Source organism: Heptranchias perlo, chromosome 15 (genome assembly GCF_035084215.1).
Source record: "Heptranchias perlo isolate sHepPer1 chromosome 15, sHepPer1.hap1, whole genome shotgun sequence".
NCBI lineage: Eukaryota > Metazoa > Chordata > Chondrichthyes > Hexanchiformes > Hexanchidae > Heptranchias > Heptranchias perlo.
Genome location: NC_090339.1, coordinates 3,654,981 through 3,670,605, shown reverse-complemented (window position 1 = coordinate 3,670,605; position 15,625 = coordinate 3,654,981). Strand labels below are relative to the sequence as shown.

General features: G+C 44.7%; 1 non-coding gene across 1 annotated transcript; it reads right to left on the bottom strand.

The window, feature by feature from the left end:
• Positions 1 to 850: 850 nt before the first annotated feature.
• trnal-uag (transfer RNA leucine (anticodon UAG)) lies at positions 851 to 932 on the bottom strand. Its single transcript has one exon. It is a non-coding gene; the product is annotated as a tRNA-Leu (tRNA).
• Between the last annotated feature and the right edge of the window lie 14,693 nt (positions 933 to 15,625).

Sequence of the window (15,625 nt, the reverse complement as noted above, 5' to 3'; positions counted from 1 at the left end):
AAAATCCGCCCGCCAGCATTAATTGGGGACGGGACTCCCAGGTTTCGGATGTGCGCGCATCCAAACACCCCTGGGTTAAAGCCAGAAGTTGGAGTTAGGTTGCGGTCCCACTTCAAAAAACTGTTATTTTTGCATCCCAACCCACCTGCTCTTTGGGGTTAAAATTACCCCCCGGTCACAACAGCAACTGTTACAGCCTGTTCTGAATCTGCAAATGTTCCTAGGTCAATACTTCAAAATCATGAGGGACCAGCCAAAAAAACGTGAGCTGATTAGTCTGTGCTCCGACCTTAACATGAACAAAGGCTGCCCACCTTCCCACAAACTGGATGCTTCTCTCCGCACAGTCTTGTCTGGTGGGATGTTTCAGTCACAAGTAATTGACAAGTTTCAAAACACGTTACTCTGATCTGTCTCATGTAATATAAAAATATAAAATACAGAAATGTTCCATTTTGAAGCACGACGGAACCCTATCTCTGCCACAGCTTTGCTAAAATATAATGAAGTAGTTTCAGTCTAAGCAACAACAACTTGCATTGATATACAGAGCCTTTAACATAAGAACATAAGAACATAAGAAATTGGAGCAGGAGTAGGCCAATCGGCCCCTCGAGCCTGCTCCGCCATTCAATAAGATCATGGCTGATCTGATCCCAACCACAAATCTAAAGAACACAAGAAGTCGGAGCAGGACCCGGCCACATAGCCCCTGGGCCCTCTCCGCCACCCACAGGGCATTGACCGATCCGAACTCAGCTTCATGTCCAATTTCCTGCCCGCTCCCCATAACCCCTAATTCCCTTTACTTCTAGGAAAATAAGAACATAATAAACATTGCTACTAACCCTGACAGCAGTGGGATTCGAACCCACGTCCCCGCAGAGACTGGAGCCTAAATCCAGCGCCTTAGACCGCTCGGCCATGCTACGAAAACATCCCAAGCCGCATCACAGGAGTGTAATCAGACAAATTGACACCGAGCCAAGGAAGGAGATATTAGGAGGGGTGACTAAAAGCTTGGTCGAGGAGGTAGGTTTTACGGAGTGTCTTAACGGAGGAGAAAGAGGTGGAAACGTTTAAGGAGGGAATTCCGGAGCTTATGGCCTAGAATGCTGAAGGTGCGGTGAAGGTAGTGGAGAATGTGTAAGAGGCCAGATTTGGAGGAACGCAGAGTTCTCGGAGGGTTGTAGGACGTTACAGAGATAGGGAGGGATGAAGCCATGGTGGAGTTTGAACACAAGGATGAGAATTTTAAATTTGAGGTTGTTGGACCAGGAACCAATGTAGGTCAGAGAACACAGGGGTGATGGGTGAACGGACATGATGCAGGTTAGGATACGGGCAGCAGAGATTTGGATGAGTGCAAGTTTATGGAGGGTGGAAGGTGGGAAACCAGTCATGAGAGCTTTGGAATTGTCGATTCTGGAAGTAACAAAAGCAAGGATGAGGGTTTCAGCAGCAGATGGGCTGAGGCAGGGGTCGAGGCAGGGATATTACATAGGTGGACGTAGGCAGTCTTGGTGATGGAGAGGATATGTGATCGGAAGATTAGCTCAAGGTCAAATAGGACACTGAGGTTGCAAAGAGTGTGGTTCAGCCTGAGACAGTGGCCAGGGAGGGAGATGGAATCGGTGACTACGGCTTCAGTCTTCCCAAAGTTTAATTGGAGAAAATTTATGCTCATCCACACTGGATGTCAGACAAGTAGTGTGGCAAACCAGAGGCTGAGGAGGGGTCAAGAGTAGAACTGGGTGTCAACAGCCTACATATGGAACGTGACGTTGGGTTTTCAGATGATGTCACCGAGGGACAGCATGTAGATGAGAAATAGGAGGAGGCCAAGAATAGATCCTTGAGGGACTCCAGAGGTAACGGTGCAAGAGCGGGAAGAGAAGCTGGCTATGACTGGATAGATAGGAATGGAACCAGGCTCGCAGATAGAGAAGGTACCAGAAGAGTAGGGGGTCAGACCAAGATGAAATTTGGTGATAAGGCCCACACAGCCACTGCGGTGGTTTGGATGGGGCAAGTGGTGGGAGATATGGTCAATTGGGACCTTTCATTAAAGGGAAGGTGTCATCACCTGTATGCCAAGTCACAACAACAACAACAGCTCGCATTTATATAGCTCCTTTAACGTAGTGAAACGTCCCATGGCGCTTCACTGCAGCGATTATCAAACAAAATTTGACACTGAGCTACATAAGGAGATATTAGAACTGGTGTTTAGGGAGGGAATTCCAGAACTTAGGACCTAGGCAGCTGAAGGCACGGCCGCCAATGGTGAAGAGAAGATAATCAGAGATGCGAAAGAGGCCAGAATTGGAGCAGCGCAGAAATCTTGGAGAGTTGTAGGGGTGGAGGAAGTTACAGAGCTAAGGAGGGGCGAAGCCATAGATGGATTTGAAAATAAGGACGAGATTTTTAAAATCAAGGCATTCCTGGACCAGGAGCCAATGTAGGTCAACTAGCACAGGAGTGATGTGTGAACTGGACTCGGTGCGAGTTAGGATATGGGCAGCAGAATTTTGGTTGAGATCAAGGTTATGGAGGGTGCAAGGTGGGAGGCCGGCCAGGAGAGCATTGGTATAGTCGAGTCTAGAGATTACAAAGGCATGGGTGAGTGTTTCAGCATCTGGTGAGCTGAGGCAGGGGCGGAGATGGGCAGTGTTACGGAGATGGAGTATGAAGAGTAGTGATGGAGAGGGTATGGGGTCGGAAACTCAGCTCAGGTCAAATAGGACGCCAAGATTGCAAACAGTTTGGCTCAGCATCAGACAATGGCCAGGGAGAGGCACTGAGTTGGTGTCTAGGGAGTTTGTGGTGGGGACCGAAGACAATGGCTTTGGTCTTCGCAATATTAAATTAGAGGAAATTTCTGCTCATCCTATACTGGATGTCGGGCAAGCAACGTGACAAATCAAAGGCAGTGGAGGGGTCGAGAGAGGTGGTGGTGAGGTGGAGCTGGGTGTCGTCAGCATACATGTGTGAAAAATGACGTGTTATCGGGGCAGCAAGTAGATGAGAAATAGGAATAGGAATAGGCTAAGGATAGATCCTTGGGATACACCAGAGGTAACGGTGCGGGAGCAGGAAGAGAAGCCATTGCAGGTGATTCTCTGGCTATGACTGGAGAGATAAGAATGGAACCAGGTGAGTGCAGTCCCTCCCAGCTGGACGATGGAGGAGAGGCATTGGAGGAGGATGGTGTGGTCAACCATGTCTAAGGCTGCAGACAGGAAGAGAAGGATGAGGAGGGAGAGTTTACCATGGTCACAGTCACAGGGGATGTCATTTGTGACTTTCCATCAAGCAATCATCCACAATAAGATTGTATTTCAGGTTGTAATTTGCAGTTTTGATTTAAAATGCTGCAAATGTAATCTATTTCACAATAAGGTTTTGGGTGACAGGTGTTGTCCAATTAATCTGTTTGTTCAAAGGACTGTTACTAATGTCAATGATCATGCAGCCTAATGATTCCACTGGAGGTTTCTCTCCAGTATAAATAAAAAACTGCTTTCAATTCATCGTCTGCCAATATATTGCATGGAGCATCAAGCAACTTCATCACTTCAAAGAGAAAATGGGATATATTTCATTTTATGATACAGAAAGACTTTTCTTCGATATTCTTGCCGCCATTGGTGTTCCTGGTGAGTGAGTATAACGAGTAGCTAACATGTATTTCTACGTACTGCCATTGTGTGTCTAACCCATTACTGCATACCTGATACCCATTGATATTACGTCTTGTTTGGTCCTGATCAAGCTCTTGGTCAGTGAGAGGAGTCCAGTCAATGATGTGTCCTAACTTTCTGCTGTTTGATTCACGTATTTTCACCATTGAAATTGTAACATGTTCTGAATCTCCCACGCTGGTCACATTAACAGATCGTTCCTTCTATTGGATGTCTTCCAGTTTGGTATCCAGTCCAGGGGCTGGCACTTTTAACAAAATAAAGAAGTCTTAATGGGATTAGGTGATTTTTATGATAAACAATCTGATGAACTGAGTTACCGATGACTGAAACAGAGCATTATTTTGTCTGAGTGACAGAAACAATACATAAAACTGTCTGGAGATACCCATTAGTTTGGTGAGAAGTCATTTGTTGACGTTATGGCCTCATCAGAAACAGAATTTGTTCCAGTTCTGATGAAAGGTCATCGACTTGAAAGGTTAACTCTATTTCTCTCACGACAGATGCTGCCTGACCTGCTGAGTGTTTTCCAGCATTTTCTGTGTTTATTACTGATCAGCTCAGTGTGCTTCCCTGGTCTCCCCGATTGTGGAATATTAATGCACATTATTAAAAGCTGCAGAGTGGAACTAATAGGTCCTGATACACATCTCTCCAACGTGCTGGGAAATGTTTGATAAGGGATGTCAATCGTTGTGCTGTTTCTGTGCGGTGAGGAGTGAATGTACTTTCCAACATTCCTGAAACTGTGGCTGGATGATCAAAAGTGGATCCAGTGAGGGAAATAACGTGCACGGAAATGTTTATTTCCAATAATTGCTTTGACAGAATATTTAATAATGCTCGTATCTACTGCAGCTCCAAGAATCGCTCTCCTACTGTGACTATCCGGCTGGTGTTAAAGGAAAGAACTTGCATTTATATAGCGCCTTTCACCACCTCAGGACGTTCAAAAGCGCTTCATGGCCAATGAAGTACTTTTGAAGTGTAGTCGTTGCTTATCTAAGGCATTCGAAACAGTGGCACACAAGAGGTTGTTACACAAGATTAGGGCTAATGGGATTGGGGGTAATATATTATCATGGATTGAGGATTGGTTGACGGAGAGAAAAGAGAGAGTAGGAATAAACAGGTCATTTTCAGGTTGGCAGGTTGTAACTGGTGGAGTGCCACAGTGATCAATGCTTGGGCCTCAGCTATTTACAATCTATATTAATGACTTAGATGAAGGGACAGAGTGTAATATATTCAAGTTTGCTGATGATACAAAGTTAGGTGAGAAAGTAAGCTGTGAGGAGGACACAAAGAGACTGCAAAGGGATATAGACAGGTTAAGTGAGTGGACGAGAAGGAGACAGATGGAGTATAATGTAAGGAAATGTGAAGTTATTCACTTTGGTAGGGAGAATAGAAAAGCAGAATATTTTTTAAACGGTGAGAGACTAAAAAATGTTGGTATTCAGAGGGATTTGGGTGTCCTTGTACATGAATCATAAAAAGTTAACATGCAGATACTGCAAGCAATTAGGAAGGCGATGGTATGTTAGCTTTTATTGCAAGGGGGTTGGAGGAAAAGAGCTTGGAGGTCTTGCTGCAATTATACAGGGCTCTGCACCTGGAGTACTGTGTACAGTTTTGGTCTCCTTACCTAAGGAAGGATATATTTATCTTAGAGGGGGTGCAATGAAGGTTCACTAGATTGATTCCTGAGATGAGAGGTTTGTCCTATGAGGAGAGATTGAGTAGAATGGGCCTATATTCTCTGGAGTTTAGAAGAATGAGAGGTGATCTAATTGAAACATATAAAATTCTTAGAGGGTTTGACAGGGTAGATGCTGAGAGGCTGTTTACCATGGCTTGAGAGTTTAGAACTAGAGGTCATATTCTCAAGATAAGGGGTCAGCCATTTAGGACCGAGATGAGGAAAAATGTCTTCACTCAGAGGGTTGTGAATATTTGGAATTCTCCACCCCAGAGGGCTGTGGATGCTCAGTTGTTGAGTACATTCAAAACTGAGATCAATAGATTTTTGGAAACTAAGGGAATCAAGGGATATGGGGATAGGGCCGGAAAGTGGAGTTGAGGTCGAAGATCAGCCATGATCTTATTGAATGGCAGAGCAGGCTTGAGGGTCCATTTGGCCTACTCCTACGCCTATTTCTTATGTTCTTACATTCTTATCTCCTGAAGTTTTGCAGGGGTGATAATTGCAGCTGAAGTGTTCTGTATAGTCAATGAAAATGAAATGTTTTGACATTATATTACAATATAAGGTGAGCACAGTTTACCCTAATAATACTGTTGCAATGCTTTTTATATCTTCTCTGCAATTGGACCTTAGTGTATTATAAGCCCTGTACTCAAACATTAACTATAATGCATGTTGCTTGGAAAATGCATTGCAATGAGCTGAATGTGAAACAACCTGCAGCTGAAATGGTCTGAACTTTTGGTAAATGTATAAACAACCCTACATTCCTCAGCAATAATTCAATAAGCTTCAGAATATTAATAAGTGGTATACAGATATTGAATATTTTGTTTTCGGATCTTCACATTTACATGTAACAGGATTGTTAAGCACTGTTTCTTTTCCAAATGCTCAGTGTTCAAATAAAGGCCCACACCCTGTGACCCTTGACATGCTCCTTAAGGTGGTTACCTCTTCCAAAGTCCTTCTAATCTTCAGTTCTCTGGTGGTCAAGCTGAGGTTTTTACAGGTTCTTTGTTCCTTTACCAATCAGGTTTACTATCAAGGCACACACAGTAAATAACGTGATTCCCTGTTCAACAAATACCTTATTGATTTGAGGAATCCAATACATTCACATACAAATGTTCAATCTTACAACGTGGTGGGGCTAACGGTACCTACAGTTACTGCGGTGGGGGTAACGGTACCTACAGTTACTGCGGTGGGGCTAACGGTACCTACAGTTACTGCGGTGGGGCTAACGGTACCTACAGTTACTGCGGTGGGGGTAACGGTACCTACAGTTACTGCGGTGGGGCTAACGGTACCTACAGTTACTGCGGTGGGGCTAACGGTACCTACAGTTACTGTGGTGGGCTAACGGTACCTACAGTTACTGCGGTGGGGCTAACGGTACCTACAGTTACTGCGGTGGGGCTAACGGTACCTACAGTTACTGCGGTGGGGCTAACGGTACCTACAGTTACTGCGGTGGGGCTAACGGTACCTACAGTTACTGCGGTGGGGTAACGGTACCTACAGTTACTGTGGTGGGGCTAACGGTACCTACAGTTACTGCGGTGGGGCTAACGGTACCTACAGTTACTGTGGTGGGGCTAACGGTACCTACAGTTACTGCGGTGGGGCTAACGGTACCTACAGTTACTGTGGTGGGGCTAACGGTACCTACAGTTACTGCGGTGGGGCTAACGGTACCTACAGTTACTGTGGTGGGGCTAACGGTACCTACAGTTACTGCGGTGAACAACAGGACTCTAGGACTCTCTCATCCTCTTATACTTCGATCTGCTGCATCCCTGCTTCCATTCTGCCATTGCTTTTGCAGGTCAGCTCCTGACTCCCTGCTTCTTCTCTCCTCATCCTCTTCCTCTCAGTCTCCCTGGCTGGCCCTATTTCACTGACCTCCTCCAGCCCTGTGCATCACTTCAAACTACCTTCACCATCACTTGGATTCCTTCCGCCCTGGTGCCCAGATCCAAGCAACCAGCCCATTCCCCTTGTGGATGAACTGTGGGCTCTCCCTTGTTCACACTTTAATTCTGGTGTATTGGGTTTGTAACTACTCAGTTCCTATTGCACCTTTACCAACTAATTGCACTGTAATCAGTCTGTTCTCTTTATTTGTTGGTCAACTTCTCTCTGATTATTTCACTGTAAAACCTCTATGAATCTGGGAGCATTGAAGCGACTGATGTTGGTCACTGTACACAGCATCAATGCCTCATCTCTCACACCAAATCCTGTCAAAAGCAACACTTCTGAAAGGAGTCTGAGAATCAAGTTCTGTTTTCTTGTCTCACAGTTAACTTGGTGGCGATTGTGACCCTGGTCTCTCTGGATGTGTCACTCGCTCCCTGGTGTCCGATCCACTGGTGGTTATCATTGAGGTGATACTGAGACGGATTGCCCCACTTTATTTCATATTTAGTTGGCGACAATTTACTCCCGTGTGTAATCTCCAATCGGTCCTGCGTTCCGCACCTGCAGACAGTTCAGTCTGGCTGACGGTCCGTTTCACCCTCGATCGCTTCCTAGTTATTTGTCACCAGAAAAATCCAAAATATTGCACCGAGAAAACTGCTGCTGTGGTTATTGCAACTGTCAGTACCCTGAGCTGTTTAATACATGTTCCCTGGTACTTCATATATGATCTCACTACAAACATATCTTGTATTTACACTTCAAGCTATATCTCTTCACCTCTATGGGCTGTTGTTTCATTATCTTATCACCCCACTGGTTCCCTTCCTGCTGATTTTGCTGCTCAATGGTCTGACCGTACGGCACATCTTAGTGGCCAGTAGAGTCCGCGGGGACACTGAAGCGGTGAGAGCCACCGTGACCCAGGGATGGAGAACCGAAGGAAGTCCTTCACCTTACTCTTCGCCATATCGGCCAGTTTCATACTGTTGTGGGTGACGTATTTTATAAATTATACACTCCTGCGGATTGCATTGATGTCAAATTTCAGGATTTATATTTTATTCACCCATTGCTCAGGAAGTTGGGATTATGCTTCAGCTTCTGAGTTGCTGCACCAACACGTGTATTTATACAGTGACCCAGACTAAATTCAGAGAGGAGTTGAAGAAAGGAGTGAAATATCCGCCGACATTCATTGTTAAAATGGTCAAAAAATAAAAATGACCCAAAATCTCCAGCAGTAGAATTCAAATCTGTACTTCAAATCCAATATTCCACTCCTTTCACTTCCCACCAGCTTCTTTAATTGGCTGACTATATTTTTACATAGTATTACATAATATTTACACAGCACAGAAACAGGCCATTCGGCCCAACAGGCCTATGCCGGTGTATATGCTCCACGCGAGCCTCCTCCCACTTTGCTTCATCTCACCCTCTCAACCCGATCAATTTGATTTATTGCCAGCACAATGTTATATAATAATTTACGAATGGTTATAGCTGCTGCTGTTATATGAGATGGGCACATTGTTGTAATTTTTTGAGTTTTGCCAAGTACAAGGTCCAGTTGAACTTTAGGTAGAGCATTATCTTCCTGATTCACAGAACTTCAATCCACCCTCACAAATTGGCCTCACAGTTGGTCCTAAATCACCTCCCACATCCACGAAGGAATCTCTTCTGTTGAATGCCAAAAGTTCCAAACCATGAAGGAGAACTCTTTGGATAGACATCCTAAATGCTGCAGGGTTTGGGACTTTAGTTGGTTAAATGTCAGTGATGCCCCTGGAGACACTTGGGTTGGATTTTCCTCCTAAAGGCCACCCATTTCGGGATGGATTTTGAGCGGTAGGTGGAGTAAAATGGGGCAGTGATTCACACCTCCTCAAAAATACCAATCAAAAACAGGTCCAAAATTTTCCTTAGAAAAAATCGCCAATCCACTTAAGGCTCGCTCTGTCGCATCTAAACAGTGTCAAGTGGGCAAACTAAGCCCTCCAATCGAATTTCTGCAACATACTCCCCAAATAATAACTGCCACTGTATAAGTGGTGGTAAGAGCACCAATAAGGAATTCCTGAGGTGGATGCTGATTGGAGGAGGCCAATTTGATTGCCTCAACTAAGGTTTGGTGTTACATTGTTGGTATATCAATCCCTAAAGTGTTTGAAGGTTCTGTTAGGAATTTGCTGCTACTTTTACACTGCTCAGTTAAAAGTACCGCTCTTGATTGGGAGCATGAATTTTCCAATGGGAATCCCGCCATTCCTGTGTTGTGAAGAGGAGGAGGATGATGAGGAGATCAAAGAGGCTGGATTGGAGGCTCCTAGAGTGAGGCATCACAGCAGATGCTTGCTCCCTACATGCACTTACTAGGGTCTACAGAACAAGAAGATCTTACTTAGACTTCTCTGATTCATCACTGCCTCAGGGTGCGCTCCCCCGCCCCCCAAAGAGTTTGTCAGGGAGATCTGTCAACTCCTGGCTGAAGACCTGCAGCCCACTTCCACCCGGAGAGCAGCATTGTCTGTACCAGTCAAAGTCTCCACTGACTTCAATTTCTTTGCACCTGGATCCTTCCAGGCAGCATCAGGTGACCAATGCCATATTGGACTGGCAGCAGCTCAGCAGTGCCCTCAGGAAAGTCCCTGATGCTCTATTCAAGACAGCAACAGAATTCATATCCTACCCAATGGAACCAGAGAAACAAAGAGGGCTATCCAGTTCTATAGACTGACAAGAGTTCCCACAGGTGCAATGAGCAATCACTAGAATGCACTAGGCACTCAAAGCCCCATTTGAAACCCCCCTCAATTGTATAAACAGGAAAGGTATTCATTCTTTTAATGCGTCACTCATGTGCGATGTCAATTGCCTTATCCTGCACGTCAATGCCAAATACCCAGGAAGCTGTCATGATGCTTTCATCAAATGATAAGAACATAAGAACATAAGGAATAGGTGCAGGAGTAGGCCATACTTGGTCCATTTTGGTCCTAAATGGCTGACCCCTTATCTTGAGACTATTACCTCTAGTTCTATTCTCTCCAGCCGGGGGAACAGACTCTCAGCATCTACCCTGTCAAGCCCTCTATGAATTTTATATGTTTCAATTAGATCACTTCTCACTCTTCTGAACTCCAGAGAACATAGGCCCGTTCTACTCAATCTCTCCTCATAGGACAACCCTCTCATTTCAGGAATCAATCCAGTGAACCTTTGTTGCACCCCCACTAAGGCAGGTATATCCTTCCTTAGGCAAGGAGACCAAAACTGTACACAATACTCCAGGTGTGGTCTCACCAGAGCTCTATGTAATTGTATCAAGACCTCCTTACTCTTATACTCCAACCCCCTTGCAATAAAGGATAACATACCGTTTGCCTTCCTAATTCCTTGCTGTACCTGCATATTAACTTTCTGTGATTCATGTACAAGGACACCCTCTGACTACCAACATAGCTTAGTCTCTCAACTTTAAAAAAAAATTCTGATTTTCTATTCTTCCTACCAAAGTGGATAATTTCACATTTTCCCACACTATTCTCCATCTACCCCTTACTTGCCCACTCACTTAACCTGCCTATCTGCCTTTGCAGCCTCTTTGGTCCTCCTCACTGCTTACTTTCCCACTTAGCTTTGTATCATCAGCAAACTTGGATACATTGCACTCAGTCCCCTCATCTAAGTCATTGATAAGGATTGTAAACAGCTGAGGCCCAAGCACTGATCCTTGCGGCACCCCACAAGTTACAGCCTGCCAACCTGAAAATGACCCGTTTATTCCAGCTCTCTGTTTTCTGTCCTTTAACCAATCCACAATCCATGCTAATATATTACCCCCAATCCCATTAGCCCTAATCTTGTGTAATAACATCTTGCGTGCCACCTTTTCGAATGCCTTTTGAAAATCCAAATACACCACATCCACTGGTTCCCTCTTATCCACCCTACTAGTTACATCCTCAAAAAACTCTAGTAGATTTGTCAAACATGATTTCCCTTTCATAAAACCGTGATGACTCTGCCTAATCATATAATGATTTTCTAAGTCCCCTGTTACTACTTCCTTAATAAAAGTTTCTAGTATTTTCCCAATGACTGATGTCAGGCTGCTACTACCCCACTACTTCCCTACTACTGATTGTGAGAATAACTAAAGGGGGATAGATAAACATAATGGGAAGGATGAAAAATTGGCAAAGTGGAGCAGGCTCCAGTGGGAAAGGGCTAATCTGACGTTTCTAAAGTCTACTAGTCTAATACTGCTATTGCTTTCTCCTGTATTGTAGTAGTGTTAACCTTTAGCCTTTGGTTGCTAAGTAGGGAAATAAGATTGAATTTTAAAGTAGTGACCACTGAAGTTTGAACTGAGGCTGGCCCTCCAGCAATGATCAGTTTCAGGATGAAGTCATCACCTGAGCAATGACTGAACTGAATTAAAGACGTGTCATTGTGTACTGGATTCTAAGATTCAGGGAGCTATAATCATTGATATTAGGTGCAGAGAAAATACCTGGGTATAAATCATACTTTTTAATTGGGGTTTCTGTGGAATCAGAAGATTGATTGGTAATGAATGGGCTCAATTTTGAAATGGTGCCAGGATGGCAACAAGGGGGTGAAGGTGCATGTGGCAAACCCGAATAAAAAAAACTTACCTTTTCCGATGCAATCGCCATGTAATTAATGATGATTAATGTTGTTTAGAAACATAGAAACATAGAAAATAGGAGCAGGAGTAGGCTATTTGGCCCTTCGAGCCTGCTCCGCCATTCAATATGATCATGGCTGATCCTCTATCTCAATACCATATTCCCGCTCTCTCCCCTTACCCTTGATGCCTTTTGTATCTAGAAATCTATCTAACTCCTTCTTAAATATATTCAGTGACTTGGCCTCCACAGGCTTCTTTGGTAGAGAATTCCACAGGTTCACCACCCTCTGAGTGAAGAAATTTCTCCTCATCTCAGTTCTAAATGTCTTACCCCATATCCTGAGACTGTGACCCCCCTCGTTCTGGACCCCCAGCCAGGGGAAACATCCTCCCTGCATCCAGTCTGTCTAGCCTTGTCAGAATTTTATATGTTTCAATGAGATCCCCTCTCATTCTTCTAAACTCGAGTGAACACAGGCCGAGTCGACCCATTCTCTCATACAACAGTCCTGCCACCCAGGAATCAGTCTGGTGAACCTTCGCTGCACTCCCTCTATGGCAAGTATATCCTTTCTTAGGTAAGGAGACCAAAACTGCACACAATAGTCCAGGTGTGGTCTCACCAAGACCCTGTTTCCAGGTTTCGAGCCTGGCAGCCAGCCGGAGCTCCAACGCCGAGGTGGGGGAATGGAAAAAGAGAGAGAGAGAGAGAGAGAGACATCATCCAGCGTTGGAACAGAAAGTCGAGGGCGTTGAAGATCGGTGGTGGGGGGAGAGGGGGAGATCAGAGGGGACAGAGGGAGATCGGGGAGGGGAGAGGGGAGATTGGGGTGAGAGGGGGAGATGGGGGAGAGGGGGAGATCGGGGATGGAGTGGGGGAGATCGGGGGTGAGAGGGTGAGGTTTGGGGGGGAGAGGGGGAGATTGGAGAGGGTGACATCGGGGGCTGTGAGTGAAATCGGAGAGGGAGACATCAGGGGGAGAGGGGGACATCAGAAAAGGGGACATTGAATATCGGAGCAGGGGGGTGCAGGTGACATCAGTGGAAGGGTAGGTTTATTTTGTTTTTTAACTTTATGCAATGGTTTTTTATTTAATTTATTTACTTTATTTTTGCCTGGTGTGAATCGGAAGATGTGGGAAAGTGGCCCAGGTAAGTTTAACTGTCTACTATATCAGAAATAAAATACTTTAATTATCTCAATGAGGTACATTTGGTTCTTTAACTATCATCCCGCCGGCTTTAATTGCCGGAAGGACTTACGCATTCGGGAGGACCGCGCGCACACAGGCACGTCTGTGGGAAACCCGGAAGCCGGCGGGTTGGGGCCGGCTTCCTCACCTGCTGGGAATTTTCCCGATTTTCGCAGTCCCCCCACCTCCAACGCACTCACAATTTCATTTGAAAATCGGGGCCAATGATATAGACTCAAAGACAGATTTATAATTAAAGGTTTCACTTGGTGGAATAACAATCACATGTAACAAGAGCAAAACTATTGATAAGATAACAAAGTAAAGGAGTTATATCAATCTCATTAGCCCAACAGAAAAAGAGCTTGTTAAGTAAGGGACTAGTTTATTAACTAAAGTTATTGCTATGGGACAAGTTCAATTACATTCTCTTTATATGGAATTATATTTTAACATTTGTATAATGATGTAATGCAGAAATGTGTGGATTGCCAGGTAGAGGAAGTGAGAGAAATGTATCAAAAGTGACAGTTTCTACAGATATCTTGGATTCAAAAAAGGTCTGATCAACCTGTATACTGAACTTGGAACTGTAAAGTATATGAGTCCCCAACCTGTCCATGACCCGATGTGGTTTTAAGTATTATCTGTCAAGTGTATGTTAACTACTATTGCATGTACTGTATGCTGAGAGAGATGCAGTGGTATCTGTCCAGGTGCGTCCTGAGCAGTTCCGTAACACAGGGTTCTGTGCTCTACGGGCTGTTCCCGGGGACGCACACCGAGACAGACATCAACTGCTGCTGGAAGACCATCAACTCGGTGAAAGACGCCCTTTGGTCTGCCCGAAACTTGCTGGTCTTCCGGTGCAAGGAGCTGTCCTCGACCGAGTGTTGCCGACTGGCACATTCCAAGGTCCAAGACTACGTGCTCAGGGACACACTGAGGATGGGTGCGGCCACCGCAAAGGCTCTGTGGGGAAAGGCAACGGTTTAGAACCTTTCCGCCATTGTAAACCGAGGGGCTGAAATCAGGGAAAAAAACCCTCGGGCAGAATGTAAAATTCAAATTGGTGTCATGTACCTGTAATGAATCTGTAATGTACCTGTAATGAATCTGTAATCAATAATCTGTATTGAGTGTAATGCAATGAGGCACCCTAGAGTGTCATAAACTGTAATTATGTCCAATGTGTTCATTGAACTGTACTTGATGTAACCTGCAAATTGTATAATCTGTATTGTGTACGTTTGGAATGTGATATGACAACTGTATTGTATGTATTGCTGCAAATTTTATGAAACAAGTATATTTTTTGAAAAAAAAATATGCTTAATAAACGATGAACACTGGCCTCAACATCTAAGAATCTCATTCATTTGAGGAGTAGGAAGAGCATCTATTCATGAATAAAACATTCCTCTAACAGTTGGCTCCCCATTGTGTAGCATTGTATTGCGTTGATGTAATAAAGAATGGAGATTTAAGGATCACAACCTGATTTTTCCAATAGGTAGGGTTAGTGCTTCGAGCCTTCTACTGGCTTTCAGTACTGGCATATTACGGTAAATTAATATAAAGCCATGGCAGAATTGAAATCTAACCTCGATGAGAGTTTAGAGGCATTTATCCTTGTACATCAAGGAAAAATATTTGTGTTGGACACGGGCAGACACAAAGACCCATTTGAATGGGTTAAGGCCACCTTTGATGAGGAGTCTAAAAGCAAAAAAGGGCCTGATGGTCAAAGGGTTATATATGACATGTCAAGTCTTGATCAAGAAGTTGGAAAAGAAAAAGAAAAACAAGCAGTTTGACACCAAGGTTTCAGACCACCTGCCAGCACATGTTCCCACCCCAAGCACCAACCTGCTCCCATCCCCATCCTACATTGCCAGCACTGGCTGCCAGACAAAAAATGGGAGCTGTTGTTAAAGTCAGTATTAAGGCCAGAGGGCTGTAAAGTGCCCAGTAGAAAGATGAGGTGCAGTACCTCGAGCTTGGTTAAACTTCATTGGAAGAGGGTAGAAGGCCAAAGGCAGAGAGATCAGAGTGGGAGTGGGGAGCAGAGAATTGAAGTGTCAAGCAACAGGGATCTCGGGGTCATACTTGCAGACAGAATTGAGCTGTTCGGCAAAGTGATCACCTGATCTGTGCTTGGTCTCCTGGTATAGAGAAGACCGCATCCTGAGCAGTAAATACAGTGTACTCGGTTGGAGGAAGTACATGTAAATCGCTGTCTCACCCGGAAAGATTCATTTGGACCCTTGACAGTGGTGTGGGAGGAGGTGAAAGAGAAGGTGTTGCAACTCCCTGTGCTCGTATGAGAAGGTGCCAGGGGAAGGAGAGCAGTTGGTAGGGTTGATAGAACAATGAACTGGGGTGTGACAGAGTGGTCGGTCCCTTCGGAATGCTGAAAGGGGAGGGT